This window comes from Bos javanicus, chromosome 4 (genome assembly GCF_032452875.1).
Source record: "Bos javanicus breed banteng chromosome 4, ARS-OSU_banteng_1.0, whole genome shotgun sequence".
NCBI lineage: Eukaryota > Metazoa > Chordata > Mammalia > Artiodactyla > Bovidae > Bos > Bos javanicus.
The window spans coordinates 119,332,573-119,344,246 of NC_083871.1; the positions used below are offsets into that span (position 1 = coordinate 119,332,573).

Genomic DNA, 11,674 nt, shown 5'->3' on the forward strand with positions numbered 1-11,674 from the left:
ACTATGGACCATGACACCCCACTATAGACCACGACACCCCACTATAGACCACAGCACCCCACTATAGACCACAACACCCCAATATAGAACCACGACACCCCACTATAGACCCACAGCACCCCACTATAGACCATAACACCCCACTATAGACCAGACAACCCACTATGGACCACAGCACCCCACTATAGACCAGAGCACCCCACTATAGGCCGCGGCACTCCCCTAGAGACCACAGCACCCCACCATAGACCACAGCACCCCACTATAGACCATGACACCCCACTATAGACCACAGCATCCCACTATAGAACCATGTCACCCCACTATAGACCATGGCATCCGCCATACCCCTCTGTACCCACTGCCCCACTGAGGAGTCAGCATCTGCAGTCAGTGCTCTAATGAGTCAGTCTGGACAAGCAGATCAACTTCCTGGCTTCCAGAAGTTTCTCCTTCCCCTGTGTCCACTGTTCACCACTCCTCATGGATTAAACCCTTAGAAGAGCCCTCGTGGTTGTTCCAGTGCGGCTTGGAGTCCATGCACATGTTTCTCCAGAATTCACCCTGGGTTACGTTGAGGGACGTGAGGTTTGGGACCTAGGGATGCAGCACCCTGGGACACACGGGCACAAAGCCGAGGGCAGCGCCACGGGCATGGGGAGACTCCATGGCTGCCGTGGTGTTCGGTGTGTGTGACAAACATGGGGGCTTCCCTTGCGGCTCCGCTGGTAAAGAATCCACCTGCAATGCGGGAGACCCCGGTTCGACTCCTGGGTCAGGAAGATCCCCTGGAGAAGGGATAGGTTACCCACTCCAGTCTTCTAGGGCTTCCCTGGTGGCTCAGCTGGTAAAGAATCCACCTGCAATGTGGGAGGGCTGGGTTTGATCCCTGGGTCAGGAAAACCCCCTGGAGGAGGGGCTGGCAACCAGGTCCAGTATCCTGGCCTGGAGAATCCCATGGACGGAGGAGCCTGGCCAGATACAGTCCATGGGGTCACAACCAGTTGGACACGGCTGAGCGACTAAGCACAGCACAGTACAGCTGAGCCTCGACGGGAGAGGAACAGTGGCTGCCACCCTGGAGACACAGCGGCAGATCCGGGCTTATGCCTGAGGAGGGGGTGGGGAGGGGCCACGTGAGGGGGTCGAGGGGAAGGGCTCACATGGGGTCACGGTGGAGTCCCAGGGAGGGGGTCACGGGGAGGGGTTACGTGGGTCGTGGGGGGTCACAGGGGGCCGTGGGGTCCAGAGTCTCTGGATGGCCCACCCGGAGCTGGAACCTGGACTCACCTGGACCCTCTGCCGCCAGCAGTGGAGGCAGGCCTGCCCTTCCGCAGGCTGGTGTGCATGCGGGCGGGGCGGCTGCTGCTGCAGGACCACGTCAGCCTGGATTTGAGGTGTTGGGGCCGTGACCCCTTCCTCGGCCGGACCAGACCCGAGCCCTCACGTGTGCACCACCCCACCGTATCTCACGCTCTTGGACTTAGCGGTCAGCTGTTAAGAAGGTATCCATGTTTCCACTAAATTCTGTCCTGTTCTTTAGGGTTTAAACGGCAGTATTTTCTTTTTCATGAATCTAGAGCCAAGTCCGGAAGGCTGGCGTGTCCCCCTGCCCCCTTCTCTGGGCAGATTTTCAGATCAGGCGAGTCTGGTGATGGATGCTCGGCCCACATCCTAGGAGATGCGAGTGGACCCGACTTTACCCCCTTTTAAGCCAAGGTTGCAGGTGTCCGAGGTGGGTGCCTTTGGGACGGAGTCCCCCGCGGGCCTGGGCGGCAGAGTCACCGTCAGGGGCCACCACAGGGGCCTCCTCTCCTCGGCTTCTCATCTCCCACTTCTCTCCTCGGAGACTGACTGTGGCCACCACCGCACACTGGGTCTGGGAGGAGTCAGGAGGGCAGGCGCCAAACACGGAGCCCAGAGTGCGCAGCCCCTCTGATGGGGGTGGGGGTCGAGGTCACGCACGGTGTGGACCCCAGCACTCTGCAACATCACAGCTGAGAAAGTCCCACACGGTTTCAGGGGCTGCAATGTGCAGACACACCATGGAAAAAAAATAGGAATTTTTTAGGTGAAAATGTACAACTCAGTTTTGCGGACAAGACACCTTGGGCCTCCCTGGTGGCTCAGGTGTCAAAAAATCCGCCTGCAGTGCAGGAGGCCTGGGTTCGATCCTCGGTCAAGAATCCCCTGGAGGAGGAAATGGCAATCCACTCCAGTATTCTTGCCTGGGGAATTTCATGGACAGAGGAGCCTGGTGGGCTGCAGTCCATGGGGTCACAGAGAGTCAGCCAGAACGGAAGCGACTGAGCACGGAGCACACACCTTCAAAAGGAAGGAGAGCTTAGGCTGACGCGGGTGTGTGGATTCGCCTGTTAATCACAAGTGAAGTTAGTGTTCCCCAAAGCCCTCTCTGTGCAACAGCTGTGGGTGTCGCGCGTACCCCGAGGTCCGAGCGACCAGAAGGCGGCCGTTGCGGTCAGGATGGGCGCCTCCGGCAGCCGTGTTCGTGCCTCAGCCTGATGTGGTCGGAGCGGGTGCAGAGCGGCAGGAGGACAGCGGATGCGCTAACGGGGTTAGAACACGGGGGGCACAGCTGCCTGATGAAGCGAACCACAGCCCTGGCCCGAAACCGGTGCGATCGGATGTAAAATCACACTCCTGTCCGCGCACAGCCTCGTCGGTGGGAGAGCGGCCGCTGGCAGAGAAGCCAGAGCGAGCTCTGCTCCCTCTTCTTTGAAGAGATGGTTCCACACCCGAGGCACTCGGGGCCTTCTGGGTGGGTCTGTCGGCAGGTGATGGCAGGCTTTTGTGTTTTGTGCGAGGCTGGCTGTGGTGTGTGTGTGTGCGTGTGTGTCCCCCTGTAAGATTTTTTTGAGGCAGGCTGCTGTTTCTCTGAATTCAAATAATAGCCTAATTAATTTTAATATTCGCCTGACTGTGCATCTAAGTCAGTTGCAGGATGTGTCACAGGAGGAAAATACTAATAGGAATGTGCCAATTTGCAGCTGAAGTAGGGCCGCCTCTAATAGGAGCTGAAGGGCTTTGTATTAACCCCCAACAATGGAGCGAATCAGCCCGCACGCTGATTACTTAGGCAACCCCCAGACACACTCACAGGCCTATTGAAATTCCAATCACTCCCTCCCACTCTTCCCACCTATATAATTGTCAACTGGCCCTTATCATCATTTATTATGCAAAATTGAATTTTTTTGAAGCGTGGAGAATGAAGTAATTTCGTATGCAAACAGTTAAAACTCTCATGTGTATTCCGATTCCGTACATGTTGATAAATTCACTTATGGTGAGTGACAGTGTGAGATTCTGGGGTCGGGCCGGTCAATCCGTGGAAGACACTGATGAAAATGATAAACTAAATGCCAGAAGTGTCCCCGACGCGTCTTGGGATGAAATGTGCAAAATGTCAGTCTCGCCGACGTCTATTAATAACTAAATATGATTGTGCGTGATGAGCAGAGATTTCCATGGTGATTGAAGGAGGGTGTCTTCTGCTCCTTCCAGCTGTCGCTGTTAGAAATTCCTATTGCTTTTTTACTGATAAATGCATAATGACCTTTAAAGCCCTTTCACCGTTAAAGCCCCTGTTGTTTGCGACTCTGGACTGAGCTGGGGTCTGTCTTCCCCTCGCGTTTGGGCCGACGTCCTACCCTTTGTCACGAGTCCCTCTTCCCCATATTCCCAACCGCACTCTCCCGCCTGGGCTCCAGGGTGGATGGCCCCAGCGGCGTCTCCTCCTGTCTCCTGGGGCCAGCTGCTCTCTGGGCGCCTTGGGACACCATGGAAGGGAGGCCCACCCTGGAGTCTCCCGGGGGCAACCTCGAGCCGGCAGCTGCCTGGGCAAGGTGACCACCCAGAGGGCCGGGGCTGGAGAAGCAGGGTTCCTGGGGGAGGGAAGCCGGTGGGAGCTGTCAATCAGAGCGTCTCCGTGGTTACAGGCCAGGCGTTCTGTTATCATCACTCCACGCTTGTGAGCTTTCACTCTACAGATACCCTGATGGAGGAGCCTCTAAAAACGTTCCCAGTGTGTGCTGGGGGCCAAAGGTGAAGATGAGTCAGGCGGCACGCCCCGCCCCCCTCCAGGACAGCACAAGTGGAGCAACGAAGGCAGCAAAACAAGGTGGGGGCTTGGGGGGCGCCGCCGCCTGAAGCCCCTCCCGGAGCGTTGGAGGAGCGGCGCGGGGCGGGGCGGGGCCGCCTCCTTTTGCTCTGACCTGCTCCTGTCCAAACACCGGAGACCTGACGTCATTCGGCTCCGGCCGCTGCGGGAGGAACGGCGTCTTCCCTCCACATTTGTTGCTGACCAGTCGCTCAGTCGTGTCCGACTCTACGACCCCATGGACTGCAGCACGCCAGGCCTCCCTGTCCTTCACCATCTCCTGGAGCTTGCTCAAATTCATGCCCATTGAGTTGGTGATGCCATCCAACCATCTCATCCTCTGTCGTCCCCTTCTCCTGCTCTCAGTCTTTCCCAGCATCAGGGTCTTTTCCAGTGATGCTCTTTTTTCCTGATGCTCTTCACATCAGGTGGCCAAAGTGCTGGGGCTTCAGCTTCAGCATCAGTCCTTTCAATGAATATTCAGGGTTGATTTCCTTTAGGATGGACTGGTTGGATCTTAGGATGGTGCTTAACTCTTGAAATGCCTTTCCTAGGGTGCATTCCAGGCCCAAGTTCTGACGACAGAAAGCAGGGAGTAGATCCTTCAAGACTGTGTGTGAGGCTCGATGCTTGTACAGTGAACACTGTTTAACAAAAAGAGAAAAACTCACAAAGTCAAACACAAATCCACGCAGGCAAAGCGAATGAGCCAGGACACAGCAGGACCACAGGCCGGTGGATGGACGGGTGCTTCCCTCTGGGGTCCCCTGGGCCCAAGGAGGAGAGGTCAATAAAGCATGTGCTGAAGGCAAGTCCCTGTGGCCAGCTGAGGGTAGGATGCTGTGCCTCCCCCCACTAGGATATATTAAGTCCTGACCCCGTACCTGGAGTTGGGTCTTTGCAGTTATCATTGAGAGGAGGGTGCCCTGGAGGAGGCGGCCGGCCCAGCACAGGCATTCACAGTGGAGGGGGAGGTGCAGTCACGCAGGGAAGGCCCGGACGACGGAGACAGGGGCCAGGCTGATGCTTTGTGAGCAGACTTCCACGTGGGCTCCACAGATGGGAGGCTTCTGGGCTCCGAGTTCTCCGGGGTTCAGCGCGCCCCAATACGACCCTTCTTACAGCAGTTTCCCAGCTTCTACGAGGAAGAGGGCTGGTATTCTGATATGAACCAAGGTGAATCTGCCCTCAGCCTGGGGAATGCTCCGTCTTCCATGAACATGGGATGTCCTTCCATTCTTTCAGAAATTCATTTCTCACAACAACACTTTGCAGTTTTCAGAGCGTACATTTTACATTTCACTTGTTAAGTTTATTCCTAAGCCATTCATTCTTTTTGATATTATCTTGAATGTAACTGGTTCCATAATTTCATGTTTTAGTTTGTTCATTGCAAGAGGATAGAAATATAATTGCTTTTATATACTGACCTGATCATACTATTTTGCTGAACTGGTTTATCAGCTGTGACAGTTTTTCAGTGGCTCCCTTAGGGTTTGGCACACTCTGCATCACGTCACCTGTAACCGAGGACAGTTCTGCTTATTCCCTTTCCACTGGGATGTCTGTTATTTCCTGTTCCTGCCTTGCTGCCCAGGGGAGAGCCCCCAGCAGGTTTACGAATGGCCGGGTGAGACTGGACATCTGTCCTCACGATCCTACAGGGAAATAAGTCATCAGACTTTCACGGTGAAGTGTGACATTGGCTGTGGGTTTTCCTTCAGATGCCCTTTGTCAGGTTGAGAAATTTCCCTTCTTTTCCTAGCTTGCTGAGTGTTGTTATCATGAAAAGATCATGGGTTTGTCAAAGGCTTCTTTCTGTGTGTGTTGAAACGGTTATGTGCTTTTTTTTTTTATTCGATCAATTTGATATATCCCTTTATTGATCTTCAGATTTAAACGACTTGTGTTCCTGGGATAAATCCCACCTGGTCCTCATGTATAACTCTTGCACGTTGCTGGATTCAGTCTGCGGGGGTTTGTTCAGGGTTTCAGTTCAGTCGCTCAGTCGTGTCCGACTCTTTGCTGACCCCATGGACTGCAGCACATCAGGCCTCCTTGTCCATCACCAACTCCCAGAGCTTGCTCAAACTCACGGCCATCGAGTCAGTGATGCCATCCAACCAATCATGGCCTCTGACGAATAGCCTTCTCCGCAGGCCAATCAATCCTTCCCAGCATCAGAGTATTTTCTAATGAGTCGGCTCTTTGCATCAGGTGGCTGAGGTACAAAGTGCTTTAGGATTTTGCTAACGGTCGACGTGACATTTGCTGGTATCGCTATTGCTGAATCTCCAGTCCTGGGACCAGGGGCAGGAGATGCACCGGGATGTGCCCTTGAGGTGTGTTAGACACCACTCAGCTGGCATCTCACTGGCCCGTGGGCCCCTCCTCGCCTCTGCTCTTGGGTTGGCCCTGGGCCCGCGGGGGTGGGTGCTGTCCCCCATGGGGCTCATGTCCACAGATCCCGTTTCTGTCCCGTCAGGGCTGGTCCCACGTGGGTTCCCTTCCAGATGCCACCTCATCACGGTTCAGAGGAGACGGAGTGGCTGCATAGACACTCGGGCTCAGAGCCTCAGGGGTCCTGATGGCAGAGGAGAAGGAGCTGCGGGAGTGGGGACAAAGCCGGCTGGTCCCCTCGAACTCTAATTAGGGCAATGGGCTAGGCCCGGCTGGTACGCCCCTAACTTCGGACTGTTTTTAGAAGGTTTAAAGCATCTTGTGCCTCTCACGGTTGGGAGGCTGTGAGCGATCACATGTGGCCGGACGAGCCTGTCAGGCAGGCTAGAGAACCTTCAGAGGAGTTTGTAGGTTAAAACACTCTTATCACGCCCAGGAATTATTATAAACTGGAGCTCTAAGTTAACTCCTTCTCCAAAAGAGGTGGTGGGGGACAGCCCCCCGTAAAGTCAGAGGTGTAGGTGAGCACAAAGTAGTAAAGTAGGCAGGCTCTGGTTATGGGGGTAGATGCTCGAGGAGTTCCAGGGGGACTCCTGAGGCTCGATCCCGCCTTTGCGTATGTCGAGCCTCCTTCCTCATGACCTTTGTCACGGGCGGAGTACCTCACTCTGGCCCCCAACACCGGTCCGCGCCGCGCCCTCAGGCGCCGTCCCCGTCGCACCGCCGGTGCGCGCACGCGCTCGTCCTCGGTCTGCACGGCTGGCTGTTCCCAGGCGGGCTGGGCAGCAGCCTTCCTCGCCCTCCGTGGCTCCGACCTGCCCGCGGGCTGCGTGCCCCCTTGGCGTCGCCGGAGCCGCGCCGTGGGTGTCCACCGCCCACCCTGGGAGTGACGTGGCGGGACGGGACTTTGCTCGCCTTGCTCAGGGCTGCCCACCCTCGGTGCAGACGGCACCTTGCAGGTGAGTGTTCCGATCTGCGCTGAATGAGTGGACGGAGCAAAGTTTGCTAGCGGCCTCCCTCAGGCCCCCGCCCTGGAGCCCCCCCACACGGGGATCTCTTTGCAGAGGCCGTGCCCCTCACCCTTAGTGGGTTTTCTTTCAGACAGCCCCCCTCCGGTGGAGCAGAGAATCAGAACCTCAGAGTTCCTGACACGGAAAGGGCTCTGAGGGCCCCCGTCTAGCTCTCCCCTTTACTGGGGTGAATCTGAGCCTGGATGCCAGCTGGGGATGGTTCCCAGGACCCTGCATCCCTCCTGCCCAACTGGCGTTCCTGACCCCTCTGTGGAAGCCAGCCGCCCGGGTGGACTAGCTCCTCAGAAAACGTGCTCATATTCGAGGTGGGGGTGCCCAGAACAACGTCCTCTGCAGCTCTTTTTCAAAGAGTGGATGAGTGACTTCTCACTGCCTTCCCCCGGGATCATGTAAAACCACGGGTGGATTTTGTTTGTAACCAAACCTCCAGAATCAAGAGGAAAGTCTGGCTTCCGAGAACGTCCAGGGTGGACTTGGACCTGGGACTCAGTCATTGCTGCACTTTGAGCTGAACACGTTATTTCTTGGTCAAATGAATAGATTTATCATTACGATCCCAGTAAACCAGTCTTTGTGAAGTTTTGATCAAAGCATCCTTCAATCCCTTTGGAACAAGGCGGGACAGAAATAATACCTGCGAAGATGATGGATGTCGGCGCTGGGGGAGGGAAGGAGCTCGTGGTTTCCGTGTCCAGCAGACGTCCACTGGCTGCCTGACCTGTGCAAGGCTCTGAGGGTGCCAGGAAGAACAAAGAGCCCTTCCAGGAGGGCTTGTGGGGTGGGCAGCGTAAGGAGACCCCGGGACAGCGCTGCGGTGAGGGAGGCACGAGTGGTCTGCTGGGGGGTTGTCACAGCCCCTCGGCTGTGATGTCCCCAAACCTGGCCCATCTTTAAGGACCAGCAAGGGTTTCCTGGAGGGACCAGAGAGGCTGCTGCTGTCATGGGTACGGCCCTGGAAGAAGGTGGGACCCTGGGCTGCAGGAGTGCAGCGTGACCAGAGCCCAGTGTGCACTGGGGCCGAGGGGGAGGTTGTGAAAGGTCTTGGAAGCATCTTATCCCGGGACGGAGAGCTGCTGACGTCTGGAGTGATGCCATCAGATTGGCCGTCAGGAGGATGGAGCCCTGGAGGTGGGAGTGGGTTAGGAGCCAGCCCAGAGGGAGACAGTGGCGGGGTGGGGGTGGGCAGGGGTCTTGCAGACATGGGAAAAGCAGCGAGAGCGTGGCCCCCGGGGACGGTGCAGATGGAGGGAAGGGTCTGGAGGAATGGGGGAGGAGGGACAGAGAAGAAACTCCAGGAAGACCTCCCCTGGGCTTGGGGTGCTTTGGAGGCATGTGGGGTGGAGGCTTGGGGGAGGTGCTCAGTTTTGCCACGCAGATCCGGGGTGTGGTTTCCGGGGGAGAAGCCATGCGTAGCTGCAGGTGGGGTGTGGACAGACTTAGACCTCGTGTGTGCAGGGTCGGCAGCTCACGAGGACTCCTTCCTGGGAAACACCGTCGATTTGGAAACGGGGCCGCGGGGGATGCCTGCCGCCATTCTCAGAACCTCCATCTGCGTCCCAGCACCCCGCCCGCGGGTACCCCCGTTCAGCCTCACGGGCTCCTGCAGTGTTTTATTCGTCCTGGTGATGCGATCAGCAGGTGTTAGGTGTCTTTCCCAGAGTGGGATCCGTCCACCTCCCACCAGCCCCTCTGCTGTCAAAGGACCGTGCTCGACAAGACTCATCACGAGAAAGAGGAAGGTGGGTCTCCCTACCCGACTCCCAGGAGCTTTCCCAAGATGGGGCCACCCTTCCGGGAGCCGGGGTGAACGAACACTCTGCTGTGCGTCTGGGAGCAGCATTTGTCGGTGAAGTAATTTAATCCGTGCTGGCCAGGACAATACTGTGGCGGAGGGGCTGACTCAGTAGCCATCAAGGGTTCCCAGATGAGGTGGGATGTGCAACAGCCTTGGGACATCAGTGGGTCAGAAGGAAGACAGCGAGGGGGGGATCGCCCTGCCTGGGTGGGGGGCTCTGGCTCTCGGGAGGGACACACCAGCCTTTCTGCTGTGGACACCCATGTTGCCTCTTTTTTGCAGGATGGCTCAGCCCAGTGAGGCCTGTTTGCTGTGTCGGTGGTCTCTGGTTAGACCCCTTAACAGCTCCTGATACCTCCAGGAGAGTTTCTAAGCTGTTGGCCTGATGCGAACCCCACGTGAGGGTTCAAGCTCCCATCCGAGCCTGTCGCCTGTGGAGCTGGCGCCCTGCCCTGCCCTGTGGGTCTGCCCATGTTCCCGGGATCCCCGCTGTTGGAACAGCAGCACAGGTCTCTCTGCCCAGGGAACACCCCTGCGGCTGGACTCCTGCGCCTCTGGTAATCTCCTGCCAACCCCCTGCCTTAGTTTTTAGGACACCTCTGGCCTCTGCTGTCACCTGCTGAAGGGCAGGTGCTGTGCATTCCACTGTACCCAGGACAACGCGCTGCTCTGAGAAGGTTCTCGCCTACCGTGAGTTGAAAAGAAAAGACCCTTTAGTTGCTTGGACGCTTTTCTCTGCTAGAATGAGATGTGTCTTAAGAGGAACCCGCCTGAGGGCGGGCTTGCTTCTACAGACGGTCTTACCGGGCGGAACACGGACAGTCACCAGCAGTGGGGCTGCTGGAGTGTCCTCAGTGGGCTGTGGTCAGTGGAGTGTGGCTGGTAGGTGCACCTCCTGTGGCTCCCAGAGGGGAGGAAAATGGAGCAAGACCCCCAGACAGAGGCAGACGGGCCGAGCTCGAGGGCGACACGTGAGGGGCCAGTGCGCCCTTTCCTTCGGGTTAGGGAGGTGTGAGTATCTGAGGGGCCGTGGGAGGAGAGGAGGATGGAAGGAGAAGGACCCGGTCTGGGAAGGCAGGCCCACACCACCCCGGGAGACGCAGGGCGCGCTCAGGACACAGGCTGGGCTGGGTGCCCCCTCCTGGCGCTGGGGAGGGAGCCCCGGGGGGTGAGCCCTGGGGGGTGGGGGCGGGGGCGGGCGTGGGGCGGGAACTCCTGGCTGAAGGCTTATTAGCAGCATCAATCACCGAGGTGTCATTTCCAAGCGCCCTCTCCTCACCTAATTTGCTAAACCTAATTCTTGATCACACCCAGAAGCTGGGTGAGAGATGCGAGGGCTAATGAGTGCTGGCTGGAGGCTCCCAGAGGGCGGGTGCGGGGCTGGGGAGGGAGTCCTCCAGCTGGGAGAGCTCCCCCCACCGTCTGTACCTCTCAGTCCAGCCTGAGCGAGCCACCGGGTTCCTGCCTCTCCAGAGACCCAGCTTCCAGGCTCCTGCTTGGAAAGCACCTTTGCAGCTCAGAATGGTCCCCGCTCACGATTAATCCCACCAAGGCTCTCTTTACACTCTTGCAGAAATCCAGGGGTGTCCAGCAGGGGGTGGGGGGTGGCTGGAGTGGAGAAGGGGGTAGCCCTCATCAGGTATCGACTCACAACTTTGATGTGTGAGTGGTCAGTGCCCATGTGACCCTGAGACATCCTGTGAGATGGGGACAGACCACTGAGATGGGACAGATCACTGAGACGGGACAGATCACTGAGATGGGGACAGACCGGTGAGACGGGGACAGACCCGTGAGACCGGACAGAGCAGTGAGACGGGACAGAGCAGCAACCTCTGAACCCCATCCCCTCTGTGGGAGTCAGAGCCAGGGAATGCACAGGCCATCCTTGCAGCCGCACCCACCCCGGCTCGGCCCCCGGCCCTGCCCTGACCAACACCCAAGCAAAACTGTAGCAGGAACGCAAACAACCCCCTCCGCTGGAAGGGACCCCAAGAGTCCACGGGCGCCCTCGCAGCGGTGAGGCTCTGCAGGACGGAGTCCATCCGGCCTTGGTGCACCTCGAAACGGAGGCGCAGTTCATGGTGCTGGGGTTCCTAGTTTTCTTTTCAGCAGAGGAGCAGTTGTGGTCAGGCTGCCAGTCAGACTTCTGTGTCCCGGGACAGCAGAAGACTCAGGCCCTCGGAAGTTTGATTCTGCACAAGAGCAGACCCGGCCATGAGGACAGGAGCAGGGGTGAACTTCCCCGAAGGTAGGGCCCCGGGCCCAGTGCCCTGAGCGGGGCCAGGGCCGCGGCCTGCCCAGGTGGGTCTGTGCAGCCTCGTCTTC

At 57.7% G+C, this 11,674-nt stretch overlaps 1 long non-coding RNA gene across 1 annotated transcript; it reads left to right on the top strand.

The window, feature by feature from the left end:
- The first annotated feature begins 7,252 nt into the window (after window positions 1-7,252).
- Window positions 7,253-9,608, top strand: LOC133246710 (uncharacterized). The gene is made up of 3 exons (XR_009736122.1): window positions 7,253-7,479; window positions 7,622-8,679; window positions 9,007-9,608. It is a non-coding gene; the product is annotated as an uncharacterized LOC133246710 (long non-coding RNA).
- The last annotated feature ends 2,066 nt before the right edge of the window (window positions 9,609-11,674 follow it).